Here is a 13,973-nt window from a genome sequence, read left to right as displayed (position 1 = left end):
TCACAATAGAACATAGAAAATATAACATAAATGTTTAAATGGAGAAATTTTACACTTTTATCTACTAAATGAGCTCAAATCTCATCATCTACAGTGCATAACATCATCAAAAGATTCAGAGAAACTGGAGAAATCTCTGTGCGTAAGGAACAAGGCCAAAGACCTTTATTGGATGCCCGTGGTCTTCGGGCCCTCAGACGACACTGCATCACAATCACGGCATGATTGTGTCAATGACATTACTAAATGGGCCCAGGAATACTTCCAGAAACCACTGTCGGTAAACACAATCCGCCGTGCCATCTGCAGATGCCAACTAAAGCTCTATCATGCAAAAAGGAAGCAATATGTGAACATGGTCCAGAAGCGCCGTCGTGTCCTGTGGGCCAAGGCTCATTTAAAATGGACTGTTTCAAAGTGGAAAAGTGTTCTATGGTCAGACGAGTCCAATTTTACATTCTTGTTGGAAATCACGGACGCCGTGCCCTCCGGGCTGAAGAGGAGGGAGACCTTCCAGCGTGTTATCAGCGTTCAGTTCAAAAGCCAGCATCTCTGATGGTATGGGGGTGCATAAGTGCATACAGTATGGCTTCGTCGTAGAAGAGTCCAGGTGCTGAATTGGCCTGCCTGCAGTCCAGGTCTTTCACCTATAGAGAAAAATAAGACGACCACAAACTCTTCAGCAGCTGGAAACCTATATCAGGCAAGAATGGGACCAAATTTCAACACCAAAACTCCAGAAACTCATAACCTCGATGCCCAAACGTCTTCAAACTGTTTTAAAAAGAAGAGGAGATGCTACACCATGGTAAACATGCCCCCATCCCAACTATTTTGAGACCTGCAGCAGGCATCAAATTTGAAATGAGCTCATTTTGTGCATAAAATTGTAAAATTTCTCAGTTTAAACATTTATGTTATCTATGTTCTATTGTGAATAAAATATTGTCTCAGTCCTTTAAGAGACGTGAATTTGATACTCTTGTCCAATGTATATGTGTACAATATATGTTTATGACTGAATAGCCTGAATTACTGCATACTAGAACCACGTTAATCAGGCTAATTGGCTCTCATTAGACCTTCTGATGAAATTAAAGTCACTTACAGCCCTTGTTTAGGCTGAGAAAACAGAGATGATTAGTTTGCTAAGGTCAATGGAGGTCATTCATTGTGTAAGTGTATATCAATTAACAAAGGATTAGTATTATATTTGGACCCCAAATGTAAACTTTATGGGAAATATGAAATTAAATTTTACCACAAAACAGGTTGAGCTGTGTTAGAAATGCTAATGTTCCATCTATTCACTTGATGAAATCAGGGCAAGGTACATTATGAACTATGTTAATTACTTTAATTTAATTAGTCACATTTTAAATCATTTTATTTTGTTTTAGACTGGCTTAAGAGGTTTTATTTTTATGTGAATACCAAAACAAAAAACAAACAAACAAAAACAAACAAACAAAAAACCCCAACAACTAGTACATTCAATGTGTTTATTGAAGCAAATACATAAAAGGCAGTAGAGGCAAAGTAGCTAAAAAATGCAATAACAAATCAAAAAAGTTGCAAAGGAAGGCATGAAAAGTGCGAGACAGAAATGGAAAGGTGACGGAGTTGTGTGTGTATTTCAAAAAGAAGACAAAGTGTTCCCAAGACCCATCTGCAATCCATCTGAACGTGCCCTGCTGAGTCTTATTATAAACACACAGCGTATTTGTGTATGCATGAATTCATGACCGTGGTGACACCCCTTTAACCATCAAACTAATGGCAGAGAAAGTAAAAGAGACAGTGTCCTAGTTTAGGTGTGATTTAGGAAACATTTAGCAGCATTATCTATTCATGAATGTGCCTGTTGGTGGACACAGTAACCTGTACAATGTCAGTTATAAAACAAATGTATTACATGTCAAACCAGATATGCATTTTTGTCACTGAATATCCCATTACCCCCAGGAAATGTCACATTGCAGTAGAAAAATGTGTTGCAAATGGCATTCGTGTTTTAAATGCTTGGGTGAATTATATCCAATAAAAGGGAGAGAAAATAGGATTAAGGATAGAGAGGAGTGCATGATTCCCATGGTGCACCTGAAATGTGACATATTAAGATTTAGTCACCTGAGAGTCAGAGTTGGCTGCCATAGCAACAGTATTACAAAGAGTGCATTGTATGCAGGGGCACTGGGGTTCACCCTGACCATTTCACACTGAGAGTGTCACTGTATGTGTGTGCAGGTGCTGATAGACGAAGTAGCAAAGGCCGGATCTGAGTTTATGCCACAGCAATTTAAGTGTTAAAAATAAAGCTGGTACATGCTTTACAGTGCTTCGCCTGAATGGATAAAGACCAATATAATTCTATGTTTGTATGTAAGCGTGCATGATGCATTTTGATTTTCCGTTTCAGTGACCTAGAAACAAAAAGATAGAGAGACAGATCTCTAGTGATTGATGTTATATAAATACAGATACATTGGGCATTGCTCAAAACCCTGTTGAAAGAAAAACTTTATTGCAGCTTACTTAACAATCAAGGGATAATTTACCTAAAAATAAAAATCTTTCATCATTTACTCACCCTCATGTCATTTCAAATATGACTGACTGTCTTCTGTGAAAAACAAAAGATGATGTTTTGAGAAGTGTGTCACTGTTTGGTAGTCAAAGGTAACCAGCACAGTTTGGTTGCCAAAATTCTTTAAAATATCTTCTTTTATGTTCCACAGAAGTGAGAAAGTCACAGATTTGAAACGAAATGAGGGTTCGTGAATGATGACAGAATTTTCATTTTTGGGGTGAACTATCTTTTTAACCAGCAAGACTTCATTCACTGAAGAAATTAGTAAGATCTACTTTAAATATATTTAGCACATTTTAGTAAATTTAAATGGTACACAATTAGGAACAACCTACTTAGCAATAGTACACTGAGTGAGTAAATTAAACTTAAAGCTGCAGTCCGTAAGTTTTGCCTCTTTGTCGCCATCTCTGTTGAAACCTGCAATTGCAGTTATTTGCGGAATTATCATCTTTATGTGGGTTGTGCATTGGCACGGCTCCTCAGCGCGGATGAATCTAATGTTTGCTGTCAGTCACCACACCGGTGTGGATACTGTACTTCGGAATCACAGATTCTATGTCTTGGAAGTATGATCAAAATAAGAAACTTCACCGGAAAATGTCATCTGAACAAGTAAGTAACAAATCTGCCACTTTTGTTTTGACCAATTGAGGAAAAAAGCATTACAATAAATCACGCTACCAATGATGATTAAATCTAACAATCACTTAGCTCATATCGCATCAAACCGTGGAAATTATTATTATTGTTATACTTTGTTCTCAAATTGTTAATGTTAACAACATCAGCATTGCGTGACTACGTGTATTTAGTGTGTATTAGCGTTACCTGCAGATTTCAATTTCTGTAGCCACTCCGCAGTCTGAAGTGTTTTGCTTTTGACTATGGGTGAATCTCAAATTGTCAGTGATGATTGTCATTTGGACCTTTCTGGATTACAATCCACCATCAAAATGATAGTTTAATTATTGCAGCTGCTGTGAGAAAAAGCTATAAATGATCCACTACCAGCAGCATCCTCACATGATATAGCCTACTAGCTGGGACTCCTTTATGTAAACAGACTTGACGTAATGGCGCAAAGACAAACGGCTGCATGCTCGAATTTCCTGCAGAAACCTACCAGTACCGCTCTTATTAGAAAACATTATTACAAGCTTACCGTTGTGAATCAGGTAAAGAGATTACTGGCTGAACACAAGCTGGTTATGTACTTGCTCAAAAACTGATTTTGGATCATTTTTAACCAAAAAAAGTTACGGACTGCAGCTTTAAAATATTTTAAAACTACAAACAAGTGTTGAACAATTGCACACAGTAGACATGAACTTCAGAAAATGAGCACGAGACAAAATAAGTTACTAAATGTGACAAGAAAAAAACAACAACAACAGCAAAAACCTGCAACCTTTTATATTCTGTCCCAGTGCATGCAGGAAATAAAACAGTATTGTAAGGTAAGTTTTTCATCTACAAAGATTGTAGGTAAACTCTTGAACTCTCTTGATCAATGTATGGTATGTTTTTAGATTTAACTTAACGTTATACCATTGAAATCTGTGAAAAACAATGTAGGAAATATGTTTTCTGCTGTATTCACCACAACTAGCTTTATCATCATGGTTGACCAGGAGTCACTTGTTGCTAGTGTTCAGAATGACTGTCTAAGTTCACCAGCTCTAACCAGTCTGGACCAGATGGAAAATTCATGAGCTAGTCTTGTCAGCAGGGAACACCTTATCAATAACAAGCTTGATGGTAAACAGATGTATTGGCCATGATCAGTGTTTATTCATCAGATCGTTTACATCTCACAACTTTAATTTAGACTCACAACCTACTTTTACTTGTCAAACACATGAACAATGAAAGAACTGTAAGTGTCTACGTTACAGTATTTCTATTGAAATACATTGTCACATTCATTTCTTGCTGGAAATCCATCTTAGACTGTTTGGATGGTGGTAGCTGATCATTACAGCTTGAGGGGGTCAAGCTGGTCCTGTGCTTCATTTGAATGTATCTCCTCCCTTTCATCAGTACTTCACTGTCTTGATAGCACCTAATACATGTGCTTTTCATAACCCACTTACTAAGTATGACTTTGGCCTCATTTCTCTCTAAATCATCTGCTCTTGTTCTGTCTCTCTCCTCATCTCTGGCCGCCCCACTTCCTGCAAGCACACTAGCTAATTGTACTATCATTTGTTGAATTTGAATTATTCAAACGTTATTAAATGCACGTAAGGTCAAGAGGCTCGTCAGTCTGTCTGGTTGTCCCACTTTCTGTCAGTTTCTCATTCGCTGCAAAGGCTGCTGTACTTCTGATCAATGATTTCCTTTTCTTTCTGCAGTGTGTTCTCTTCCTCTGATGTTTCAGTTATGAGTGTCAGGAAGGTACAGGTAGATCATGTGGTCCATACACAGATTAAATGATAAAACAGACAAATTTTGATGGTTTAGAAAATCACATGCACAGCAGTGTCTTGAGCATCTCAGTGATGTACAACCACGGCTCATTTCCTGTCTTGATGTGGTTTAAGGGGTACACCATGTTTTAACAGAGACAACTGATTCAGTTACTCAGTTACACAGCACGGTTGCCAAGGCTCTGATTAGCTTTTGTCTTGCCCTTTATTAACCTTCCTTTTCCTTGCTGCTCTCTTCTTTCTCTTAATCATTATTTGAGTCTGTAGTGAAGTGTTGAAAAAGCCTGTTTGTTAAGTTAATTTAAAATATCTCTATTACTGTAAGTAAAGCTAACTTTTTGAAAAAGTTGTTCATACTTACAGTTAATCTATATTTGAAAAGTAGTAATGTCTACTTAAATATACAATTATAATAAAGAAAAATGCACAATTTAAAAAGTTTTGTTAAAACGAATCAAACATCCTACATATGACAGAATTTAATATGAACCGATTCACAAGAATGAATCGGAATGTTCCTATATGAGAGAGTTAAATATGAAATGATTCACTAGAATTAATTGGAACATTCCTACTCTATAAATGAGAGCTTAATATGAGCCAATTCATTAGATTGTGGAATACTATAAAAACAATGTTGCCCAACGTCAAATTGCAAATGCTTTGCAAATCTCATCATCTACAGTGCATAACATCATCAAAAGATTCAGAGAAACTGGAGAAATCTCTGTGCGTAAGGGACAAGGCCGAAGACCTTTATTGGATGCCCATGGTCTTCGGGCCCTCAGACGACACTGCATCACAATCACGGCATGATTGTGTCCAAGACATTACTAAATGGGCCCAGGAATACTTCCAGAAACCACTGTTGGTAAACACAATCCGCCGTGCCATCTGCAGATGCCAACTAAAGTTCTATCATGCAAAAAGGAAGCCATATGTGAACATGGTCCAGAATCGCCATTGTGTTGTGTGGGCCAAGGCTCATTTAAATTGGACTATTTCAAAATGGAAAAGTGTTCTATGGTCAGACGAGTCCAAATTTGACATTCTTGTTGGAAATCACGGACGCCGTGTCCTCCGGGCTAAAGAGGAGGGAGACCTTCCAGCGTGTCATCAGCGTTCAGTTCAAAAGCCAGCATCTCTTTTTGCAATTATTTGGAACATTCCTACTCTACAAATGAGTTTAATATGAGCCAATTCACTATAGAATGAATCAGAATGTTCCTAAAATAGAGTTTAACTCTTTCCCCACCATGCTTTTTTTTTTTAAAAAGTTGCCAGTCAGCACCAGCATTTCTGATCATTTTAAAAAAAAAAAAAAAAAAAAAAAAAAGTACTCTAGCTTCATGCATTCTTTTTTAATCAACACTTGAATGTGGGTAAGTTTAATAAAAAAGCTATAAAAAGCTGAGAAAATCATGTTTTTGTCAAAGACTACATTGGATCAGATTCAGAACAATGATCAAAACATAGATGGAGTAGATCAAGTCCATCAACACCCTTAAAGCTTCACAGTCCTGTACCTATTCATGGTTCGACATTTCATTCGGTAACGTTTGGCAGTTATGATTTATATACTGTTTAATTTTTGATGATTGCGTTATTTTGTACATAAGGAATGCTTCTATCATTCATTTCTGCTTCTTCTTCACCTGTGTTTTGATCCAGAGATTTTGTAATCTTTCAGAAGATGCATAATAGCACCCCCTACCGTATAACATTACTAACATTAAAAATCCGTCAAGGGCGTGGAAGCGTTTTGTCATAATTGGCGGAAAATTCCGTCAATTGCGGGGAAAGAGTTAAAATGAACAGATTCACTAGAATGAATGAGAACATTTCTACGCTAAATGGGAGAGTTTAATGTGAACCAATTCATTAGAATGAATCAGAACATTTCTATGCTTTTAGGATGAACTGATTCACTAGAATGATTGAGCCAAAACTGGACCCCTTGGTCAGGGGAAAAATAAGTTAGTTTGTATTTTGAAGAGGTGCCTGCAGTTAATTAATGTGCTTTAGGAAAAACCCAGAGGGGCACAAAAATCCCCTCAGTCTTTGACTATGGAGACCAGCAGTCATTATTATTTTAATGAAGATTATTTATATATAAATTGGCAAAACAAAATCCTGGTGGCCTACAAGGTCATGAATGATGAAATTATTTATACGTAACCATGATTGCATTTTCAATTGAACAGTGACATCATAAAAACCCTCTAAAATTACTTCCACGAAACAATGTGCAATAATGGACTTGATGATAACGATGAGGCTGAGCTTAAGTCAAGCGACGTTACCTCAGAGTCCCTGTTCATGGAGGTGTGTTTGTAAGGGTTTCACATGCACCACAGGCTTACATGACTCTGTTATTCACCTACGCACAGCGTACTTCCGGTAACACACACGTGCAAACCCCCATTCAGAGAGTGACCTTGGCAATCCAGACAGACGCACAAACACACACACATCTCAGGCATCTCATCGACGTCAGTGCCACCCTCATGCTGAAAAGAAGAAGAGGGTTTGTGAATGCGAGCTGGTTATATTCCATTGAATAATACAAAATTGTATGCCTGCTTAATTTCTGTATTCTTGATATGAAAAGGTGTGTAATGATTTTGCTTCATTTGACATCAAAAGGTGACTCAGAGTAGTACCAAAACTGCCTATTGTACAAAAAGCGGATGACTTTGAGAAGAATCAAGTCAATTTTTTACACATTAATTTGATTCAGCACTACAAAAAAGTATAAAACGTTCAAATACTGACAATACAATACTCTGATTGACTGTATTGTAACGGCATGTCTGTCTGCATAAGTCTCCATATGAACACTGTGTGCGAGGAAGGAAGTTTTTGTCTGTTTAGTCCACATGTGTAGAAGCCGTTATATGTGAGTGCAGCGGTCTTAGACGTACAGTAAACGATATTGTCTGGTCTGAATGCTTACATAAACTAGATCTTGAGTCATCCTTAACATCTGGTGAGTCTCCTCCATTGGCACACATATGATTCTGAGAGTGCCAGCTGGGCAGTCTCTTCATACAATAGAGGACCTAGTGTTCAAATGAAGGATTTTATCTATTCAGATAAAATGCTTCAAAGATTCAGTTTTAGTATTGTGTACAGATCAATTAATGGGTAGCAATGGGTAGTTTGGTTGTTAGGTTCATGCTGAGCTGTTGTTTGGATGTTTTTTCTGAAGAACTGCAGTGATAGATGATGGGTTATTTGACTTCAGTCTATTATAAAATCCTACAATGATGAGTATTATGTGCTTGAGGAAACAGTCTAACAGCCCTTTCAAAATAAAAAGTTTCTTGGAAAAAGTAATTTTGCACAAAACAACTTGATTGTATTAATCTGATTGGCTAAAAGTCAGTTCTCAGGCAATATTAAATATATATATTTATCTAAAAATGAACTCCCACACTCTACCAGACTCTGGAAGATAAATTCTTCAAACAGTGGTATATATATACACAGTATACATATATATATATATATATATACACCACTGTAAAGTATATATATATATATATATATATACTGTATATATATACCACTGTAAAGTATATATATATATATATACTGTATATATATACACCACTGTTTGAAGAATTTATCTTCCAGAGTCTGGTAGAGTGTGGGAGTTCATTTTTAGTCCATCTCCTACCTTGAAGTCCATCTTGCAGATATGGACTAAAAATGATCTTCCAAAACTTACTGCCAGATTCTGGAAGATAAATTCTTCAAACAGTGGTACAAGAGGATGTGGTGCTGGTCCTTCAGGAGTCACTCTCAATCTGTCTGTCTATAAAGCCTATAAAAAATTATTGTATTTTACAACACTTCAGCTTGTGATTCTTATTAAGTGGGGGTAATTTTTTAGGATTCTTTACCTAACCTAAGTCTCTGAGATCCTGACACCTTGCACTTCTGGAGACTCCAGGTAGGCTGCAGTTCTGGAAAATGGTGGTGCTGGAGACTATAGGGTTCCTGATGGTTTCACACTTAACTCTTCACCTTAATTCTTAATTATTTTGCAGTTAACGTGTCTTTTCTTCTCCACCTGTTTTTGTCTGACCCTGCTGACCCAGTAAGCATTTCACTGTCCAATGGTCATGCCTTAACCGCAATTTCTAGTATTTCATTAGTATTGCATTTTTCTCATGAGCATTTAATAATTTTTGACTTTTCAGTCTGAAAAGTCCTCACAAAGTAAGTACACAAGTACACACACAGGTGCATGCTGTGAAAAAAAGATCAAGAATCATTGTCACCCCGTCCTCCAAAGTTCAGGCTCATTATAGCGGAGAGAGACTCAACTGAAGGTTAATTTTGTCTCATCACCAGTGCTGTAAATTCACAACTTTGCAGACACTGGTGTTTTCCCAGCATGACTTAGTTGGTCAGACCACCTGCATTTCTGGACCTACCACCCACTGCACGGCCCCTCCTTTTCTTTCACTGGCATAACGAGGGAAACTTTTTCTGTTCCACATTCGCCCCAATGCCACTTTTCTTACCTTATGTTCCTTTATTTAAAGTAAAATCTTCTCTGAGGTGTGTCACCACATCCCACTGTGTCTGCTTGCAGTCCTCGCCACCCACATGGAAACTGCACTGTTAAAGACAAAGAATTAGACACAATTCATCATAGAGGGCTCGACAAGTGCAAATGAACTGAGCGGAGAGATTCATTGGAAAAACATGCTCGGTGGGGTTTAATTTGCCTCAGTATCTGAGGAGAAAACACAAAGACCCGCGGTGAGCAGGTGGGATGTGCACTGCAATTAAGCAAAATGAAGAAGACAGACTGACTAATGGAAACCCTCCGACACTAAATGTGCCATTAGATGCTTATGTAGCCGTAGGTCTGTTTAACAAAAAGGACACATCGAAGGATGTCAATCCTCGGAAAGCCTGTGGAAGTCCATTTGCGACAAATGAATCATACATATGCATGGTCACCAGCAGACATTTTAGCAAACATTTCTTTTTTTTTTATGTGGTTTTAACATACTGTGCCGAGGCTGATTCGTGTCTGGCAGTGAGAGGAGGACTCCTGAGTCTCTGCGGTGTCTCTGCGTTCTCTTTTATGTCTCTGACAAATGGTCTTCCTCTAGACACTCTCTCATGCACACAGCAGACAGTAATGAGTATTATGCTCACGTACTCCAACACACAACCACACAAACACACAAGTCAAAGCCAGTCAAAAGGAAGCATGGAAAAACACTCAATATACAGACATAACACACAAGAATAACATGTGATTAGTTACACTTAGTCTGTTAGCTGTGTCACAGGTTGATGTGCTGGGATTGCGTCTTTCGATTATCATAATAGTCATTTTTTTGTGAATGTAGACATTCAAAAAGCATGGTTACGGTTTATCAAATAGCCATAACTACCATAATTATTAGAGTAAAGAAAAACTATTTTAATTGTGAATAAGTTTTAGTCAACCATTGTATGGAGTTAAATATTCTCTTCCATTATCCTGGAAACAATTTAGATTTAGATTATTAAAAAGCAAGCAAATAGCTGATTGTCGTTTCATCAAATAAATAAGATGGTAAATCATTGGTTTTGTGCAATAAGAACAAAAATAGACAAATAGAAATTATAATTAAGTTTAAAAAGGGAATTATATACCTACTTGACATGCTACATTTACATAACATATAAACATGGACTCACTGACAAGTAGACTAGTCAAAATAAGTAAAAGTAGACAAAAAAATGAGTAGCTCTATACCATGATACAAGTCAAGAAAACTTGATGACAAAACAACACTTTTTTTCAATTCGCAACTATTTTATGTTTTGGCAAATTGGTGGCAAATTTGTAAGATCTCATTTCGAATTCATTCGAAATCTCCAACTTGTAAAACAGTTACGTTTTCTCACGGGACCAGGTTGGTTTGACGTCAGTATACCCACATACAACTTCTGAGTAATGACACTTGAAGCTTATAATAAGTGTTTACCTCACACACAGGGCACACAGACATACAGTGAAATTATATTTATATTAGTGTATTATATATTGGTTAGTTATATAATTATATTATGTAAGCAATAAGGTATGAGAGGCTGTGCTGTGCTTGCAACCCCTTCAGCCATGACTTATTCACGATACAGCACTAGCCCCGAGTACCTTATTGCTTTTATAAAACGGTTACCACACAATACAAATATCAAAGCCAAAAATATGAATCAATGCAACTTTCATGAAGTAAACTTTCACTAAAAGCCTTCCTTCCGGCGTAAAAAAATAGTCCCTGACCATGAACAGCAACAGAAGTTACATTGTTACGCCATTAGATGGCGGCAAAGACTGTCTTTATGAGTGTGTCAGTCAGTAGCGAAGACTTTTATATTGAAAAGACTAAATTGTTGTGAACACGGAACAAGACGCAACTGACAAATGCTTTGACTAGTGCTGTCAGTCACGGGAAAACCCCTTAACTGTTAAAAGGACAAGATAATACATCGGACATTTAAACAGATTTTTTATTATGAACATAGGACTGACCTGAAGGAAAATGCTAAATCTGAATGCAGGTAATAAACTCGCTCATAATACAGTAAGCTTCAATGAACAATATCAATTGATATCAATGAACATACAGTTTACGTTGCTAAGAGTGGTTGCTAAGGGTGTTGTGTTGTGATACACAGAACTGTTAGGTGAAGCGGTCATAACCGTGTTTTATCGTGAATAAAACACAGCTATTGACCAATCAGAATCGAGGACAGGAACTAACCATTTTATAAATATTAGTTATTTAGTATCTTTTAGTAGATATTTATATTAGTATATTTTTCATGCTGCCTTTATATTAGCACTCACTTTTATTCCTCTCTCTTCAACATCATTCCATCCTTAAAGGGTTAGTTCACCTAAAAATGAAAATTCTGTCATTAATTACTCACCCTTGCGTCGTTTCACACCAGTAAGACCTTTGATCATCTTCGGAACATAAATTAAGATATTTTTGATGAAATCTGAGAGCTTTCTGTTCCTCCATTGACAGCCTACGCAACTGACACTTTGATGCTTCTAAAAGTTCATAAAGAGATTGTAAAGCTAATCCATATGAATTGAGTGGTTTAGTCCAAATTATCTGAAGAGACTCAATCGCTTTTTATGATGAACAGATTTAATTTAGGCTTATGATCGTGTCTCTTCAGAAAATTTGGACTAAACCGCTCAATACATATGGATTAGTTTTACGATCTCTTTATGAACTTTTTGAAGCGCCAAAGTGTCAGTTGCGTAGGCTGTCAATGGAGGGACAGAAAGCTCTCAAATTTCATCAAAAAGATCTTCATTTGTGTTTTGAAGATGAACAAAAGTCTTACAGGTTTGGAACGACTTGAGGGTGAGTAAATGATGACAGAATTTTCATTTTTGGGTGAACTAACCCTTTAAAACCCCCTCCCCTCACCACACTCATTCACTCTTGTTTATCACTCTTGTTTATTCACTCTTACTCTATCTCATTTGTAACCCACCAACCTCCACAATTAAATCTTCTTGCTCCGTCCCATCTCTCTCAGTCTCTGTCTCCCGGCAGCCGGAGCAGTAAAAACTGGCTAGACGATCAACTCCTGAGGGCTGAAGCAAATGACAAGGGTGTCTGACACAGACCATCACTCAAAAATGAGTCTCAGAAACCAAGCAGGCTGTTTCATGTGTGAGTGTCTCAAGATGTGTAGCATATTGATTCCCATTTACAAAGAGAAGCAAACAGAGAAAAACAAGAAAATGGAGGAAATATCAAAACAAAGTATGTAGAGAGTATGTGTCTATAAGATCATGTGTGAATGTTAAGCCCATTGGCACAACATGCTGTCTCTGATCATATCTTAATGTGTGTCATACAGATAACCTTTGACCGATCCTCACAACACTATCATGAATTATCAAAACAGAGCTCTCAGGGTGAAACTGCTTGATGCATATCACGATTTTTGAGTACAAAATGCCTTAAAGGGAAAAATCTGCAATCATTTATCTAGATGTCTGTCAATATGATAAACTGTGACATGGTTTTCAGACCTGAGCAGAACTCAGCATTAATAATAATAATAAGAAGAAATGTTTCCTGATTTTAAAATGTATTAAAATAGAGAACAGTTGTTTTAAATTGTATTAATATTTCACAGTATTGCTGTTTTTATGCAGCCTTGGTGATCAAAAGAGACTTTTCTCAAAAACATAAAAAAATCATACAGGCCCCAAGCCTTTGAACTGTATTGTACTTTATGGAGATTTATTGATATATTATCCTTTGCTGGTATCTCAGTCAAGCAGCATTGAGAAATGCTTGCAGCATCTGCTCTTTTGTCTTTGTGAATGTGTCTGATTGAGGAGCTAATCATTACAAACAGCTCATCTGTTGATCTTCCATGGCTGAGAGCTCATTTTTGAAGAGCTGTCTTAACATCAATAAAGGGAACGGCATGACTATAAAAAGAAAGATGACGTTTCTGCTCGTGCATGCCTGTATATACTGTTCAAGAGGTCATCAAGAAAAGACAAACAAGTTTCTAAACAAGAATAGTTTACTGGCAAGAGTGTTTGATTACTTCTTGTTTATTCTGACTTAATACTAATGCGGAATTTCCAATGAGTAATTATAAATCGTTCCAGAATTTACCAGTTAAAAATGAGTTATCGTGAGTTTCTCAAGGGACAAGTATGTAATTCCTGTGTAGCACATTTTTTCATTTTTCTTCGGAAATCTGTTTCATACACAAGTCTGTCAAGTGTTGGGGCAAAATCTCATAGTGAAAGCACTCTCATGTCATTCCAAACCCCTATGGCAGAACACAAAACATATTTTGAAGACTTTGGTTGCTCTTTTCCATGCAGATACAATGAACAGGGACTGGAACTTTCAAAAAGGAAAAAAAGGAAGAAGAAAAAA

This window comes from Ctenopharyngodon idella, chromosome 20, assembly GCF_019924925.1.
Source record: "Ctenopharyngodon idella isolate HZGC_01 chromosome 20, HZGC01, whole genome shotgun sequence".
Lineage (NCBI taxonomy): Eukaryota > Metazoa > Chordata > Actinopteri > Cypriniformes > Xenocyprididae > Ctenopharyngodon > Ctenopharyngodon idella.
This window is presented reverse-complemented; position numbering follows the sequence as displayed.